The sequence below is a fragment of the Stegostoma tigrinum genome, chromosome 2 (genome assembly GCF_030684315.1).
Source record: "Stegostoma tigrinum isolate sSteTig4 chromosome 2, sSteTig4.hap1, whole genome shotgun sequence".
Lineage (NCBI taxonomy): Eukaryota > Metazoa > Chordata > Chondrichthyes > Orectolobiformes > Stegostomatidae > Stegostoma > Stegostoma tigrinum.
This window is the reverse complement of record NC_081355.1, coordinates 83,771,545-83,790,762: the sequence shown is the minus strand read 5'-3', so window position 1 is coordinate 83,790,762 and position 19,218 is coordinate 83,771,545.

Sequence of the window (19,218 nt, the reverse complement as noted above, 5' to 3'; positions counted from 1 at the left end):
AAATCTGAATAATACAACACTTTTCTGCTATATTCCCGAATACCTCAGGATGATAAAGAACTAACTGTTAAAACATGCAGTTGTTTTGTAAGGTGGAGAGCAGCAGAGTTCCAGATAAGCCTAGCAATGATGTGCGGTTCGTTATTCTGCTCAGTAAAACCCAGTAAAACAACTTATTTGATAAATAGTGTAAGTTTTGGTGAAATTACGGACGCAGAATTTAAGCTGAACAATATATGAACATCCTTGACTGGACAGCGATACATCACCATATTATCATTAATATTTTAAAAGGTTCACTTGAAAACCAAATGGTACAATTCTGCATTCAGTCCCAAACAGCGTTGTATTAAAGCAGTAAGTGAGAGCTCAGATTGAGACCACACCTTGGATTGTAAAGCGGAGCCTATTTCAATTTCACTATTATTCCTGTCGACAGCGATTTGCTTCTGTTTAGTCTTTATTAAAGCTAGATATTGTTCGAAGGAGAATTTGTTGTGTGATGCTATTTATCACATCAAAAGTCACATCTGCGACAATGGGTCAGATCGGAGTAGCTCAGGGCAGAGAGCGGCTGCATTTTAAAATCCGTACGTTTTTTTCTCTGGCAGGTGTAAGGACAAGTCGCATTCTAACTAAACCGATTATTCAAAACCCTACTTGAACACATGTTCGATGGATAAGACTTAATGTTCCTCTTAATTAATTTATATACGAAGTTTCAACTCACCCAGTCTCTATATTTCCTCTTAATTCTGAGTATGAAAATATAATTGAAACATATAAAATAATCAGAGGGTTAGATAAGGTGGATAGGGAAAGCCTTTTTCCTAGGATGGTGACAGCGAGCACGAGGGGGCATAGCTTTAAATTGAGGGGTGAAAGATATAGGACAGATGTCAGAGGTAGTTTATTTACTCAGAGTACTAAGTACTGTGCTGTTATGTTCTATGTTCTATATCCTAGCAATATGCATGTCTGTGGATAGGTGAGTGGCACATTTGTGCTTGAAAAGCTGTGTGTAAACATTACATACAGTATGTAACCGAATCTTCTTACATACCTTTGATGCATGCGCATTTCAGATATAATAAAGTGTGTCTTGCAAGATTTACTCTGTTTGTTAGAATTGTTACAACTAAACGACCAAAAGTCAGTCTCACAATAAACCGCTTTGACTTTCTGGACCTTAATGGATATGGCAGGATTTAATTTCGCGTATGTCGGCATAAGCGCACCTCTGCGAATAAATAGGCATCACGGCCAACGTCTTCATATGTGTAAACTTTTAATCTGGGGACTGATTCGATTTGATTGGAACTGGCTGTGTTGGCGCTGGTAGAAACTGGAAGATACAATAGGCACCGTGCTGTATTATTATTGCCCAATTGCGAACACATGCCCTCTTAATTCATCTTAAATGAGAGATAAGGACATTGAATGATAATATGATTAATGGTCTCGATGGTGTACAAACTATTACATTATTTATCAAAATGAAGAAAAACATTTTTAAAAAAAAAAGCAGGGGCCTCTGATGAAGAATGTGATTTGAACTCTTTTGCTTCTAGATCTAAATTAAATTGATACAAAGTTCATTTTTCAGAGGCAACATCTCTCAAATTGCTCTGGATTGGTCCAAATCGTGCAAAATAGCGTTGTCTACAAATCCCAGAAGTAAAAGAATATGATGGCAACTGCTGAAGTGAGCACATTGCCTTAAAACTGCAGTGGAGATTCTGAAAAAAAAATCCACAGATAAAATGACTAGGAACTTGAAGGGAATCTTTCAGCACTTCATTGATGCAATACCGAGACAACAAACTGGACAACGGGCCTGAACACGAACCACTTGAGTATAACCTGTTTCTGGCCAGATGGTTATAAGTACTATGCACTGTGGAGAGACAGATATGCACCAATCGTTTAAGACACCATTACAACGTAGCCGAACTACTTCGTTTAACTGAAATAGTTAAACAATGCAAGCATTTGTAGAAGACCGTCCATTAACGCAGTTAGGACTGCACTTAATCATCTCAAAATTATTTACATTTTGTCGTGACTAGTTAACTGAACTCACCAGCAATCATATTACTTTGGTTGATATTTAGGCGTTCGCGTAGAGAGCGCGGGACTTTCTGTTTTGCGAATTACACTCGGATCGTTTCTTGGTTGTTGCAGACATGTAGGAGTCATTGGTTTCCACACCGACAGTGCCGGGAAAATTGCAACTAAAATATTCCATGTGGATTATGCAGCAGCAGCACAATCCAATAACCTGCACCTCACATCGATTCGATTTGACATCAGGAGCTTCAAAGTATGCTCTGTCGCCTGCTGTATCTTATTCAGAAATTAAAAAAAATCCCATACCGCTCTACAATTTAATCCATAATGTGAATATTGCAATTATCATCAGAAGGATATATCGGCACATCTTTTTTCTACCATTGTCTTTATTCCTGCTACAATGAAGCAAAACATTTTTCACTAAAGACAAATGTTGGCATCTTGCTTCTTTTAATCGAACAATTCAAAAATTACAAAGCAGATTTTGTTTACGGTTTAATACAAATAAGATGGAAATTAAAACGATTTTTAAAATTATGTATATAAAGCAAGGATAACACATTTAGAAGCATGGCCACCGAATATAAATGGACAATTTGCAAATACCATCTTCCCCAGTGAAGTTGCTTCAAAATATCATTCATTTGGGAGAGTTACATTTAGCAGCACAATAACAACTGCAGGATTACGAATTGCGGATGCTGAGCTGTTCAAACAAAATAAACAAATAGCAAAGATTAAACTCTTCCGTACACAGGCGAAGATCCGCCAGCCAAAATAAGTAACGATTCTGTATACCTCTGATTACAGTGCGATTGCAAAACAATCATTTACCGGAAGCACGTTGCCACATCAAAATAAGTTAGTTATTTGAAACAATAACTTTAATAGCTCTGGGCTATTCAATATTTCACATGGAATGCAGGATTCACGCTATTTGGTTATTGAGTGATCCGTTTTGAATAAAGGATTGCACCTCTCCGGTTTCAGTGGATGATTTATTTGGGCTATTTGCTGCATTTTTGAGGTTTGGAGCGAAGTTTAGCGGTCACACACTTCAAATGATCTCATTCAGTGTTAGCGGATAATGATTTTTACTATTGGCAAAATATTGAGGAACCCAAAGACGGAGCTAACATACAGTGACCTCTTCACTACCTTCCCACCGACACGGAATATCACCGCCGAGATAGCGACGAACAAGCGCATCATCTGTGGTGATAGCTATGTATTGGTCGAATACTTCCCGTGAATTGACGAGCCTTGCTAGCTGTGCTAAAATATTCCTCTTTGACCGTGGAATTTAATCTTGGGAAGTCAATGCATTCAATTGCACTGCAAATAAACATCTTGCCGTGTGTGCGTTTGTGTTGAAAAGACAATGCGGAATTCCTGGTAAAGAACTTCAGACACAGTCCAGGCACAAAACTGCTGAACAAATCAGAACTAACATTTAATTCTCTTCTTTCTGGATTTGCATGGGATATTTCATGGCATTAGGAAGAGTTCCAAATATACTATTCCCTCAAAACTGAACATATATTTGGATTAATTTTTCATTAACCTATGAAGTCTGCCGGATTTATTCTGTCTATTTTCATTTAAAGTGCGCTGCTTTCTAGGGAGAATACCAAGAATGAAATCGAGCATTTCACAAGTATGCCCTTGTCTTTTGTTTATCAACAATTAGCCTGCTAATACCTCCTTTTCAATGCTTGTTCTGTTAATTTCAGGGTGAATTCAAGCAATTTTTAAACCGTCCAGCATCGATCACAGATGTGAGTCTACTTCTGCATGAGTTTAAAACACTACTGTTTGCAAATAATAGTGCTAGTACAAAAAGAAATAAAGCCTGCAAGAAGAGAGCCATTTGCAGTAATTCAGAACACCCGGACTATCATTTTCCATTTATTTTAAAAAAATAGAGATTTAATTAAATGTGCAAAAAGCAGCGTGGCTGCAACTTTATGAACATTTCTGCGTTTTGCAGATCCAACCAATGTTTGCCGTGTTTCAATTTGAGTGCAGAGTGTGCAAAGCCTTATCTCTCCCTATCCTGATTAATTGACTTGGCTTTAGAGACGCTCTAATTGTAGAAAATTATGGCCATGCCTACCCTGTTTTGTCAGTGTAATTACCTTAGATTTTATTTTTAGAATTGCCAACTACCTTCAAAAATAAAACGAGAATGCTTCTGAACATTTCGAGCACATTCGCAATTACATACCCTCTGTTCTTAACTCCAGTTGTATTTTTCTATCATTTGTTAGCGTGGATTTCAGCTTCAAGAGAAACGGCTGGCGAAGCAGTAGTCAAATAAAATGAAATTAGCTGTAATGGCAATGAGCCTATTTTAGTTGGGAGTGCAATACACATACACACGCGCGCGCGCTCACACACACACACTGACAATTACACACACTCAAATACACTCATATTGCACAAATGTACATACATGCAAACACACAGGCACACGCATATGAGTGACAGCAAGGGCAGCAATCATGGAGTCCTTCGGTAGCAGCATTTTTTCTTTTTCATATCAGAATGTGCCGTTCAATGCCATTTATCCCTGATGATAGAAAATTGCCCTGTTGCCAGGACACTGCTGAAACAGAGGGCATAACACCGCGTTTCCATTTGTAGCTTCAAAGCTGTTCAAATTAATTTACCAAATGAAGACCCTGTGGAAAACAGTGATAGAAAGGCTTGTATTGTTTTAGCTTTTTTTCCCAATACTGTATTTTGTACTTATTCTGGCATATTTTATTATCTCTTTGCCAATATCTGTAACACCACCCACTTTTCACAACCCGATTGAATATTTGAGAGCATACTGTGTGGTTGGAACATGTCCTTTTCCTGACTGCATACTGCTTAGACAAAACTACAAATAAACTGTCAAGATCATGACATTCTTCTAACACCAGTAGGACCAGCAAGTCCAAATGTTAACATTGCAATCTTATCAATAACAAAGAATTGTGATTTCTGTTTAACTTTACTAGACACAGAGCTTTCCAGAATATATTGAATGCTGCACTTGGCCACAGTGGATTGACTGAGTTCAGCTTTCTTCACCATTTCATTTAAAATTCCTCATAAAATTAAACAAGAAGATGGTCATTGTGTTTTTTTATATGCAAGTAAGTTACATAGAACATAGAACATAGAAAAGTACAGCACAGTACAGGCCCTTCGGCCCACAATGTTTTGCCATGGAATAATCCTTATCCAAAAATAACATAACCTACATTCCCCTCAATTCACTGCTGTCCATGTGCATGTCCAGCAGTCGCTTAAATGTCACTAATGACTCTGCTTCCACAACTACCACTGGTAAACTATTCCACGTGCTCACAACTCTCTGGGTGAAGAACCTCTCTATGAAGTCTCCTCTATACCTTCCTCCTAACACCTTAAAACTATGACCCCTCGTGGCAGTCAATCCTGCCCTGGGGAAAAGTCTCTGGCTATCGACTCTATCAATGCCTCTCATTACCTTGTACACCTCGATCAGGTCACCTCTCTTCCTCCTTCTCTCCAGAGAGTTGTAGGCCAAATTTGCTTAATGTAATGAGGAGTTTGTGGAATATATATTTATGTGATCACATGATATCATTTCCAATAACATAACATTTCATAAATGTGTATCCAAACAGAAATTGGAAGTTCTGAGTGCTAGTGGTGTTAGTTAGCATTATCTTATTAATATACCATCAGAATAGATATTTTTGCCTAACTCCCAATGCACTGAAGACTCTAAACATTAACACTACATTGCTGATAAAAAAATCTTAATGGAATCAATTTAATTTATCTAAGAGCAAATAGATGTTGGACATGAATTGCTTCAAAATTACTATAACCGATATGATAGTTGGTCTGAAAGAAAATCACTTGTAGAGACAATTCCAATAATTCGTATAAATCTGAATCAAATGATCACTGTTTCTGTAAAATGGAGCTGTCATTTATCCAGACGCTCACAACATGTGGTTCCATATTATCCTCCTGATTATATTATGATCTAAGCTGATGTTATTACTGGCCATTTCAGCTCCCAGACTGAAATTTGGCTTGATAGACAATATGCTTTTGATTTTAACCAGGTAGCCTCACTGAAACTATAAGCACACAACATTCAAATTTAGTTTTAACAATAAAATAGAAGTTTATTTCATAAAAGAAATAAAGACAAAGTAAAAATATACCTAAACAATTACAGACATCCCACATTTCAAGATTTTGAAATGCAGGAAAAGATTGATTATTGATTTATTGTTGTCAAATGTACCGAGATACAATAAAAAGTGTTGTTTTGTGTTCTATGCAGTCAGATTGTACCATACAAAGTGCATCAGGGTAGCAGAACTGAGTGCAGTATATAATGTTACAGTTGCAGAAAAGGTGCAGAGAGAGAGATCAGAATTAACATTTGAGAGATCTGTTCAAAAGTCTGATAACAGTGGGGAAGAGGTGTTCTTGAATTTATTTGGAGATGCATTCAAACTTTGATATCTTCTGCTGGAAAGAAGATGGAAGAGAATATAACTGGGCTGGGAGTGGCCTTTGATTATTTTGGTTGCTTTTGCCAGGCAATGGGAAGCATAGATGGAGTAAATAGATGAAAGACTGATTTGCATGATGGACTGGATTGTGTTCATGATTCTCTGTAGTTTCTTGCAGTCTCTGGAAGAGCAGTTGCCCTACCATGGTGTGATGCATCCAGATAGGATGCTTTCTATGGTGCATCTACAAAAATTGGTAAGAATCCTTGTGGACATGCCAAATTTCCTTATCCCCTAAGGAAATAAAGATGTTGTTGATCTTTCTTGACTATTACTTCGATGTGGCTAGACCAGGACAGATTATTGGTGATCTTCACTCCCAGGAATTTGATGCCATCAACCATTTCCCTCATTGACACAGACATGGGCGTGCCCTCTAAACCCCCGCTTCCTGAAGGCAGTGACCAGCTCCTTTGGTTTGTTGATGTTAATGGAGAGATTGTTGTCTTTACACCACTCCGGCTGCTTCTTTGATTCTGTCTCATTGTTGTTTGAGATCCAAGCTGCAATGGTGGTGTCATCAGCAAACTTGCAAATGGAGTTGGAGAAGAATTTGGCCACACAGTTATGCGCGTATGTGGAGTATAGTAGGGAGCTGCGTACAGAGCCTAGTGGGGCACGAGATGTTGAGGATCATGGTAGAGGAGGTGAAGTCACCTATTTTTACAGGTTACAGTCTATGGGCCAGGCAATTGAGAATCCAGTTGCAGGGAAGGAATTAGAGACATAGGTTTTGGAGCTTAGAGATGAGTTTGTTTAGAATTATGGTGTTGTAGGCATAACCACAGTCAATATGTAGGAGCCTGATGCAGGCATTCTTGCCATCCAGATGTTCCAGGAACGAATGTCGTGCCAGGGAGATGGCATCTGCTTGGAACCTGTTGTGCCAGTAGATGAACTGCAAACAATCAGCACAATCCCAAGGCATTTCTTATTAGTGGAGGTCAGAGCGACCGAGCGGTAGTCATCAAGGTATGATGCATGATTTTTCTTTGTCACTGGGATGATGGTGGTCTTCTTGAAGCAGGTGGGAATTCAGATCATTGTAAGGAGAGGTTGAAGATACCTGTGAGTACTCCTGCCTATGGTCTGCACAATGTCTAAGTGCACTGTTGGGTACTCCATTTGGGCCAGTTACTTTTCATGGGTTCACCCTCAAGAAGGCTGATCTAAATTTTAAAAAATCCAAAAAATGTCTTCTGCCAATTTCAAGACATTCCTTTACAAACCTGAAAAACACTTGTTTACAACACACACATGAAAGATAATCTCCTTCTATATCACTTTGATTAACTGTCACTTCAATGCCAGTCCAGAGAATTTGATCGTCTCTTCCTGGAGCCTTCATGCACCTGTTTAAACTTTCTCAGCTTCAAATGACAGCTTGAGGGATTAACCCAAACACTTCCAGTCTAGAACTATTGGTAAACTATTTACTCTGAGGTAAGTTTTATTAACAAAGCTAAACAATCTTCTCCCTTTTGCAGGTACAACTGCTTACTATTTTTAGCCAAGACTTCTACAGAACTGTCTTAAACTGAAACTAAATTTGAAAGGGTTCTGTCCAGTTTATGGGTGTTTCCCCTAAACTTAAAACAAAAATGCCCAGAATCTTCTGTCAGTAGCCCTCAACTTTGTTCCCTGTAAAAACTCTTACCATGGGAAACAAATCAAAAAGCATTGCTCAAAAAGAAATTGCTATGGTTATGGAAATATTTACAAGTTAATCATTAAACCCTTTCAGACACACAGAATATCTTCCATGCCACTGGTTCAAAATTCAAACATCCAAACTCAAAAATGGATATTAAAATATATACCAGTCACACTCACTACATTACAATTATTCAAGGCATTATATTTAAGTGCATGCCATGAAAAAACTTTCAAAATAGCTCATCATGAGTTAAATACAGGGGTCAATAGCTATGCAAGGAGTTTGGAAATCTATGTGAATGTTTGGAATTGTACATTTTTTTTATAGAATCTTGATCTATTATGAAATGTGGTATCTATCACAACACGAAGGTCGTAAGAATGAGCTCAATCTCAACTAATTGCTCTTTGAAGTGTTCTAAAGTTGCTTTATTGGCAGGTTGACAAACAAAGGTAGATGGAATGAACGCAAATGAGATTAATGGATAAGTTCTTGGGTCATGTTGGCTGATTGATAATATTGACCACTGCTTTGGGTAAACTTTTCTGCACTTCTGTGAGGTAATAAGTGATCTTGTATTTTTATCTGAATAGCAGAAAATGCCCTAGCTTTCTTTATATTGTTCTTTCAAGGAATGTGGGAGATGTGGCATTGATTGCCCAAACCCAGTGCCCTTGAACTGGACGGCTAACTAAGCCATTTAAGATTAAACCACATTAATTTGGATCTGGAGAGCAAACCAGATGGGGTGAAAACAGCAGAATTCCTTCTCTTTAGGATGAACCTGATGGGTTTTAATGACAATCAATGATGGCTGCATGGCACTTGAGATTAGCTTTCTGTTCCAGATTTTATTAGTTGAATTTAATTTTCACCCACTGTCATAGGCATTGTGTCTCTAGAACATGAGCTTCCTCCCTTCGGCTCACGAGTCCAATGACGTTGCTAATACTCCACCATCACCTCCTATCTCATCTCTAACAAAACAACACTCCCTAAAGTATCAACATATTTTATGGGGCTACTTTCTGCATTACCTTCTGATTCAGGCAGGGTCAGATTGTTAACATTAAATACTTTAGAATGTAATATTTTAGTATTGTACCTCTGCTGAGATTTTGGTGGTATATTGAATTTCAATAGCACTATTGGAATTGTCATTTTTGCATGAGATGTTAAACCAGGACCCTGTTTGCTTTCTCAGGTGCATTTAAAGAAACCCATAGCATGATATCAAAAAAGAAAAGCGAGGCTGTCACCAGTAATATCTCACAGGTTATTTATTTTGTTATCACATAATGTTATAACATTATCACGTTTCTTGCTGCGGTTGTGTGTGTGCTGTCACGGTTCCTATACTGCAACATTGACTGCACTTCAAATGTACTTCACTGGCTGTAATTGACTTTGGATGTCCTGAAGTCAGGAAAGCTACTACATGAATATAAGCCATTTTTCTTGATTTGCAACAAAATGCAGGTTGAGTGTTGTTTTTAGATGAGATATGGGTGCAAGTGCTAATGATAGGGATTAAAAACAATTTTGTCAGAAAATTGTAGGAAATTCAATGCATCTTTTATTAATTTTATTGGCACTCCAAGCAATTACACAACAGAATGAAATTTATTTTGAAGAAGATCCAGCAGGCTTTTCTTAAAACAGCATTATTTTTATTTCTAGAAAGGTAAACCAGAATATAATTCAAGATTGCATTCAGGTCCAAATGCATTGGGCATCCCTGTCTTTCATGCTGGTCACACTTTTACAAGTAGGTTATAGAGGTCGTGGTTTAATGAGAACAGGCAATCTACTGTGCAGTGTTTGATTGGTGTCAATCTTTCTATCCCTCACTGTATGGCAGCTTTGACACATTAGTACTAAAATGACCTGTTGATGAGAGTGGTGCAATATGAATACCAACTAAGATTAGCGAATATTTGGATACAGACACAGCTCTCTCAGTGTTGCCATTGCTCTGAATTACTTATTCATGTGAGTGTACAGCAAACTGAACTGCAGTAATCTCACATACCTGAACACCACTGATGCCTGTCAGCAAGGAAGCAAAGGTCAGAAAATACTTTCTTATTATTATTGAATTCAAATTAGTTTTTGTTTAACTAATATTTTACTATTGCAAAAAAAATCACGTTATTTTTAAGCATCAGTAAATACGTGTTTCGAAAATAATTCGGTCTGGTTCTTTTCATTCCAACCTTACTTAATCCTTTTGTTGCATATGTTTAATCAGGAAGAAAACAGAATGCATATGTTATATGCTCACAAATACTTTTGTTTTGTAATACAGTTGGTGTCCAGGGTTTTGATACAAATAATGCTGTCATCTTAATACTGATCAGAACTTGCAAAGTAACAAACTTCAAAATGACGATCTTTTAAATAATTTAGCTAGTACACTTGGCTGTGCATTGTAGTTTAATGCAATTGTTAACTATTGCTAACGTCCTCATAACAACAGAAAGAAAGGACTCCTATGAATATCCATAGACAGTGAAGGAATTCCTAAAACATATGGGAGGGTAAGCGATACTAGGGAGATTAACTGAATGTGAACAACGAACATGCTTGATTAGGTATGAGTCATGTTGCAGCAATTATGGTTTGATGGTATGTTAATAAATTCGTTGCATCTTTAATAAGAATTTGGTTGTCTTCAGTGTGGATTGAATCAGTGTCTAATTGTATTTATATAGGCTGAAGTTTTACATAATCATCAAGGTGTCAGACATTGTTTAGAAATCCTCTGACCTTAGGAAGCCCTGGTTTGCAGATTATAGTATTCAAATTGTAATTTATTGATTTGAAACCTCAAAGCATTTTTGTTTTGATGGTATATAATTTGTAACATTTTCAATTGCTAAAATTATGACAACCTCAGCCTGAATGATAATGAATGACAAGTTCAACTTTGATGATTGTATTTGTTAATGAGAAAGAAAACTTATAAAATGAAACTAGCCTTCATGGAAAATCCTACCTCAACATTAAGAGTAGATTTACATTCATTACCTTTGTGTCATCAATAAATAATGTAATTATGCTCTCTAACACAAGGCAAGGCCATCGATATGTATCACACGGATTGAGAACTGAGAGGGCATGTGAATAGCCCTAAAATGCAGCCTAGCCCAGTCCAGGAACTGTGCGTAAATTCCTAGGTGCAAGGTATCCCTACGGCATCATTTCAATGCTAGCTGCCCCCAGTGCATCCTGAGTGCAGCTTTAATGTGTAGAAGCAGCGGTCTCAATTCCCATTCCTGGGGTAATGCCACTGCCCTTTCCTCCAGTCTGAAAAATAATTCTTTACCACTTTTTCTGCTTTCTCTCTCTTTGCTAATATTGTATTGCCAATATTTCTCGGCTGCCTCACATTCATTGTAGCTCTGCTACTGCACATGAAAGATCACGTCCTAGCACTCTTACCATTACTAGCAATATCTCCCTCACATCTCACAACGGCCCAGCTCCTCACACTCCGGCACAAAAAGAAACCAAAGGGACTGTGGATGCTGTAAGTCAGGAAAATAAACAAAGTTGCTGGAAAAGCTCAGCAGGTCTGGCAGAGTCTGTGAAGGAAAAAACTGAGTTAACATTTCGAGTATGGTGACCCTTCCTCATGCTCTTAACCCTGCATTCTCTGTGCGTTGCCTACTCACTCACCTAGGACACTGCACCACTTTTATTTCATCAGCTCTAGAACCATCATTAACAGCAATGTCATCCACTTTCATCTGACTCAATTAATCCATCTCTGTCATTCAGGAGAGGCCTCATTAAGACAGCAAGAGCCAAGATAGGCTGCCTAGTACTCATCTCTTCACCCCCTGTAAGGAGAGGACCTGAACCTGACTGCCCCTGGCTGACTGACCAGGCCCATCTGCTGGATTGATACTGGAATCTGCCCATACTTACTACTCTGGAGCCTCCCAGTCGAAGCCTGTCTCCTTTGACTTGACTGAAGGTTGCTAACAAACATTTTATATGTTCTAAAAGGCAAAGGCAGGGCAGAAGTAGTGAGCTTTGTAGCCAGGGCAGTTGTGGAGAGGATTGGGAGTGAAGGGTGAAAAGTGAAAAACGGTAAGGCAAGGCAGGGATGTTGTGAGCATCTAGGTAGGCTGAAGGTGATTGAGCACTGAGAGAGTAAGTGAACACCCCTAAGATGCAGCCTGGTCCACTCTATGAGCAGGGTGTCTGTTCCTACGTTCAGCATTTGAATGCTAGTGGCCAGTGCAGCGTTAAAGTGCACAAGCATCCCGTAAGTGGATTGGAGAGGTGCCATGAGTCTCTTGAGAAGGTGTTGGAGAATGGGCAGTGAGTGTGGCTGGTGCCCTAGAGTGTGTCACAGGATGACAGTGTCACGTATCTAAAATGGTGTTCTGGAGGAGTAAACTGGAGTCACCAGACAACCACTCAGCCTTTGATATTGGGAATTCTTGGTGTTTGGTTTCCTTGTGGTGGGTGTTAGGATTAATTAATGAGGCATAATGTGCAGTTCATGAGGCCAATAACAGGCAATAGGCACCTCCCATTGCCTTCACCCTATCTTCATCATTTGTGTAGTTGGCAGCAACTCTTCAGTAAAGGCAGATGTAAAAATGCCATTTTAAATCAACCATGCCCTTTGTCTACAAGATTATTTTCAGTAAACGAACCATCCTTTGACTGCCCTTCTATTTTTTATATTTTTATAAGTACATCAATGTTCTCTTTGATGCAGGTACATTTATTTTCTCTGTTATCTTCCAGCTTCTGTCATTACCTTTGTCAGTTCCCTTTTACACTTTCTGTGTTCTGCTTCAATCTTCAAGTTATTATGACCTTGATATTTATCTTAAACTTCCTACCTCTGGTTTCATTTTAATCCGAATTTCTGTGTCAGTGAGGAGCTCACTGACACAGTGGGAGAGGAAGGAAATCAAGGATTAATGCATCAACAATGAAATCTAATGCAAATAATAGTAGTTTAGAAATGTGTTTCATTTGAATTTATAGCACTGGTAGAGATAAATGGTGTAAATCTAATCTCTATTACAGAGAGTTGGACTGGGATCCTGTTGTGGAGGTGGAGGTCCTATCAGTTGCTTCAAGAACCGGTGAAAGACTCATGTGGAGAATCTATCACCAAACAGGCATTGGAAAGGCCTTTGGTGAGCTGTTCCCTATACCTAGGACAAAGGGGGGGAAGTGAGAGCTGCCAACCAGACAGATGCTGGCAGCTCTTCCACTTGGCAGCACCACAGAAGAGGCCATGGCAGTAGCCAAAGGACAACCTGGATTGTACAGGACCAAAGTTAAAAATAAAAGATTTGTGGGAGTGAGATTTCTGGAATTGGAGGTGGCAGAGAGAAAGGGTGGGAAGGTCAGAGGTCTGGGTGGAGTATGGACCTCTGCAGACACCACCCTGTTCTATGGTTATTCCTTTGTTCAGGCATGGATTGCCTTTGATTATGGGGCCTCTACAAGCTGACAACATGGCTATACATCTTTCTCTGTTGGGCATATCGCGTGGTGGCAGTTTCACTTGAAGCCGGTGTTAATCCTAGCAGAGACCCTTGATTGGTAGTAGGCGAGATGGTTGACCATGGATATTTCCAACTTGAAATTAATTCTAGCCAGAAGTGTGAAAATTGCAAGATTTGGATATACCACCAACTTGCCTAATTAAGTGATGTACCTCCTTCAAAATTGCCACTTCAGGGAGAGCAGGATTCTATCCATTGCAACAAGGTGACTAAGGTTTTAAAATAAGTATTCAAAGCAGCACCAAATTTTGAAACAGCAGTCAAAATGTATAAGGAGGCAATGTTGGCCTGATCATAAAGGACGATGTTAGGGGAATAGTAAGAAAGGATCTTGGTTCAGAAGATGAGAAAGTAGAATCAGTATGTGTGGGAATTAGAAATAACATGTGTCAGAAGATTTTTTTTAAGTAGTTTATCAGCTGTCTCACTGTAGTAATACAATTGGACACAACATTAGACAATAAATAATCTGACATTGCACCAAAGGCAATGCAACAACAATGGGAAGCATTAATCTTCATACAGGCTGAACTAATCAAATTTTCAGATTTGATCTGGAGTATAAGTTTACACAATGCTTTCATCAAAATTTCCTGAAAGAATATACTGTATACTGAATAATCTGATGACAGATTATGATATTACAGATCAGATAATATATTGTGCAGTGTTGCAGAGATAATTAATAATCAGATTTTAAAATATCTGCAGGGAAATACTGATCATAATAAAATTGAGTTTTACATTAAAATTGAAAGCCTGTGGTCATAACACAAACAAGAATCTTAACCTTAAACTAAACAAATTACATAAATAGGAGGAGAGAGCTGAACAAGGTTGATTGAGTAAATCAACTAACGTATATTGCCTTAAATAAACAGTGGGAAGCATTTTTTAAAAAAAATAAAAATGTTAAACAAAACTACATTCTATTACAGAACAAAAACACAGCAAGAAAGATTTATCTATAGGTTAAAGAAGAGGCTAATAATGTGAAACAAACCAACAGTAAACCTAAGGATTGTGAATATTTCAGAACGCATCAAAGGAACACATAAAGGGGTGATAAAATTGTGACAAAAGTGGAATATGATAACAAGCGAATCAGAAATACAAAAACAGTTTGGAAGAAATTTTACAAGCACTTAACAATGTATATGCTAGTTTCTCAGAGGCAGAAACAGGAGACATTATCATGGAAATTGAGGAAATACAGAAGTATTGAACAAATATTTTGTATCGCTTCACGGCAGGAGACATGATTTTCTAAATGGAAAGAGAAGAGTGTGGAGATTAAGCTAATTAGTATCAACATAAAAAGTGTTAGAAATTTAAGCGATGAATCTGCATGATCTTGTAGCTTTTTTCCACTGGTGTTCAAAAGAGTGAGGTTGACTTGATTGAACTTTATAGGGTCCTGAATAATCTTATCAAGGTAGTAATCTTGCAAGTTAGTGCAAAACTAGTGGGCACTGTTTAAAAAATAAGGGTCACACTTTTAGGATAGAGATGAAGAGAATCTTTTTCCTCTCAGAGGGCTGTGTGACTTTGATACTCTGCGTCATAAGATGATGGTGATGGGGGGGTGTCATTAAATGTTTTCAATGCAGAGTTCAATAGTTTCTTGCTAAGTAAGGAAACCAATGCATATGTGAGGTAGATGGGACTGTGGAAGTTAAAGTACAACAGATCAGCTATGAGCTTGTTGAATGGAAGAGCAAACTCAGGCTTTCTCCTGCTCCTCTCTCCTTTTTTTTGTATAATACATCTTTGGGTTACAAAAGAGGTAGAGATAGTGGATGAGAGATAACAAAGTGTGAAGCTGGATGAACACAGCAGGCCAAGCAGCATCGTAGGAGCACAAAATCTGACGTTTCAGGCCTAGACCCTTCATCAGAGAGTGGATGCACCGGTGTGGATTTTCCAAATTTCCCTGGTTTCTAGAATGGTCCTGGTGGAAAGAAGTTAGCAAATGTAACTCCACTATTCAAGGAAGGAAGGAGACAGAAAACAAAAACCAACAGGCCAGTTATCCTGTGCTGGAATCTCTTGTTGCAAAATATCACGAATGCCTTTAGAAGATCACAAACAAACAGACGAAACCAACATAGTTCTGAAAATGGAAATAATGCTTTCTAATTGGACGGCACGGTGGCTCAGTGGTTAGCACTGCAGCCTCACAGCGCCAGGGACTCAGGTTTGATTCCAGCCTCGGGTAACTGTCTGTGTGGAGTTTGCACATTCTCCCTGTGTCTGCATGGGTTTCCTCCTGGTTTTCCGGTTTCCTCCCACAGACCAAAGATGTGCAGGCTAGGTGGATTGGCCATGCTAAATTGCCTGTAGTATTCAGGGGTGTGTGGGTTACAGGGGGATGGGTCTGGGTGGGATGCTTCAAGGGGCGGTGTGGACTTGTTGGGCAAAGGGCCTGTTTCCACACAGTAGGGAATCTAATCTAATGTCTTTTGAGAATGTAACTAGTAGGGTTAATGAAGAGAAAGTAGTCGACATAGCTAACTTGGATTTCAAAAAGGCATTCAGTAAGCTACTACACAAGAGGTAGATACCCAAGGTAAGATCTTGTGGAATTAAGAGTTGTTCGGAAAGTGGATTGTCTACAGACGGGAAGCAGACAGTAGAGCTAATCGGGATACTTTCAAATTGGCTGACTGTGACTGATGGACTACCACAAAGATAAGTGGTTAAATCTTAACAACTTACATCAATGAACAAGACAAAGAGAGCACAAGTAATGTACCTAAATTTTCTGGCTCAGTGGTTAGCACTGCTCCCTCACAGCACCAGGGACCTGAGTTCGATTTCACCATGGGCAATTGTGTGGAGTTACCATGTCCACCCCGTGTCTGTGTGGGTTTTCTCCGGGTGTTCCGGTTTCCTCCCACAATCCAAAGACGCGCAGGTTAGGTGGATTGGCCATGGTAAATTTCCCATAGTGTTCAGGGATGTGTAGATTAGAGGGATGGGTCTGGGTGGGATGCTCTGAAGGTCAGTGTGGACTTGTTGGGCCTAAGAGACTGTTTGCACGTTAGGGATTCTATGAGAAATATAAAACTGAGGAGGACACAAATACACTGCAGAAACATTAACAGAATAAGTGAGTAGCAAGAAGGCAGTAGAGGGACATAACGTAGAGAAATATTAGGTTATTCACTTTGGATGTTAGAACAGAAAAGTAGAATACTTATTAATAAGCAAAGATTTCTAAATGTTGATGGTCAGATGGGCTTGGGTGAAAGTTAACATGTATGTATAGCAAATAATTAGGAAGGAAGAGGACACGTTGGGCTTTATTGCAAGGGAGCTAGAGTACAGAAATAAGACATTTTGCTACATTTGTACAGCTTTTTGGTGAAGCCACATGCAACATTTTCAGTTTCAGTTTACATATTTAAGGAAGGAAACATTCGCATTGTAGATGGTACAGAGAGGTTTTACTAGACTCGTTCCTGAGATGTGAGGGTTCTCCAATATTGGGAGGCTAAGTAAATTGAGCCTGTGCTCCTTAGAATTTAGAAAAATGGAAGGTGATCACTTTGATACATTCGTGATTCTGAAGGGCTTTATGAGGTAGCCACTGGGAGATTGTTCCCCGGACATGGAATCTCGAACAAGGGGTAATGTTTTATAATAAAGGGGTGGTCACATAGGACTGATATGAAGAGAAACTTCTTCACTCCGAGGAGTTTGAATCTTTGGAATTCTCTACCCCAGAAAGTTCTGGATGCGTCTGATTGAATTTATGTAAGGCAAAGTTAGAACTACTTTTGGACTGTCAGGGAATCTTAGGAGACGGGGAGTAATAGGAAGCCTGGAGCTAACATCAGTGATTAGCCATAATCATACTGAATGGTGGGGTTGAATAACTCATAAGAATTGTCTACACTGCACCTGAAGTATTGCGTCCTTGCAAGACCCTTACTCATTTATTTGTTTGAACATGTGAACATGCACCATTTGGCTCCTTGGGCATGTCTGTCATTTTTATTTTCTTTGCTTTATCATGGGAAATAGGTGCGATTGGGCCAACATTTATTGGCCACCCCTAGTTGCCCAGGAAACAGTTAAAATCACTCACATTGTTGTGATTCTGGAAACACATGTACACCACAGTAGGTCAGGATGATAGACTTTCTTCCCTCAAGGACTTTAGAGAACTGTATCAGTTCTTACAATAGTCAATGGCTATGTAATTCGACCATAAGATATAGGAGCAGAATTAGGCTATTCAGCTCAACAAGTCTTCTCTGCCACTTGATTATGACTGATATGTTTCTCAATCCCACTGTCCGGGCTTCTCTCCATAATCCTTTATCTCCTTACCAATCAAGATCCAATGTATTTCTGTCTTAAAGACACTCAATAACGGCCTCCATATGGCCATTCTGTAGCAATGTGTTCCACAGATTCCACCCTCAAACTGAAGAAATTCCTCTACTCTCAGTTAGGAAGTTTGGCTCCTCAATCTGAGGCTGTGTCCTTGGGGGCTTGACTCTCCAATCCAGGCCTCTTAGTATTCTGTAAGTTTCAATGAAATTCACCCCCACATCCTTCTAAATTGCTTCATGTACAGACCCAGAGTCCTCAACTTCTCCTCATATGAACAATCCCTTCATTCCTGGGATCATTTGTGTAAATTTCCTTTCTTAGATGTAAGGTCAAAATGCTCACAATATTCCTAATGTGGTCTGACAAGAACCTTATACAACCTCGGCAGTACATTTCTGTTTTGTGCTCGAGCCCTCTTGAAATGAATGCTAGCATTAAGTTTGCGTTCCTAACTGCCAATGATTCTGCATGCTAACTTGAAGTGAATCCTGAATAGGACTCCTAAGTCCCTTTGTGCCTTAGATATCTGAAGCCTTTTCCCATTTGGAAAATTTTCTACACCTCTATTCATCTTACAAAAGTGATTAACCTCACACTTTCCCACATTGTATTCCATCTGCTACTTCTTTTCCCACTTTCTTAGCTTGACAAAGTCCTGCCTGCTTCCTCAATGTTACTTGTCCCTCCTCCTATCTTTGTGCCATTTGTAAACTTAACAACAATACCCTCAGTTCCTTCATTGAGTTCATTCATGTATAATACGAACATTGATCCCTGCAGAACTCTAATGGTCACTGGCTGTCATCCTGAAAAAGTGCCCTTTATCCCAATTCTCTACCTTCTGCCAGTAACTCAATCCTCTATCCATGTCAGTACCTTGTCCTTATTTAGCAGCCTCCTGTGCAGCACATTGTCAAAGGCGTCCTGGAAATCAAAATAGGTCACAACCACCAGCTCTCCTTTGTCTAACTTGCTTGTTGCCATTAGTTTAACGTTTCTTCTATTATAGGTTTTTATTGAATTCAAGTTA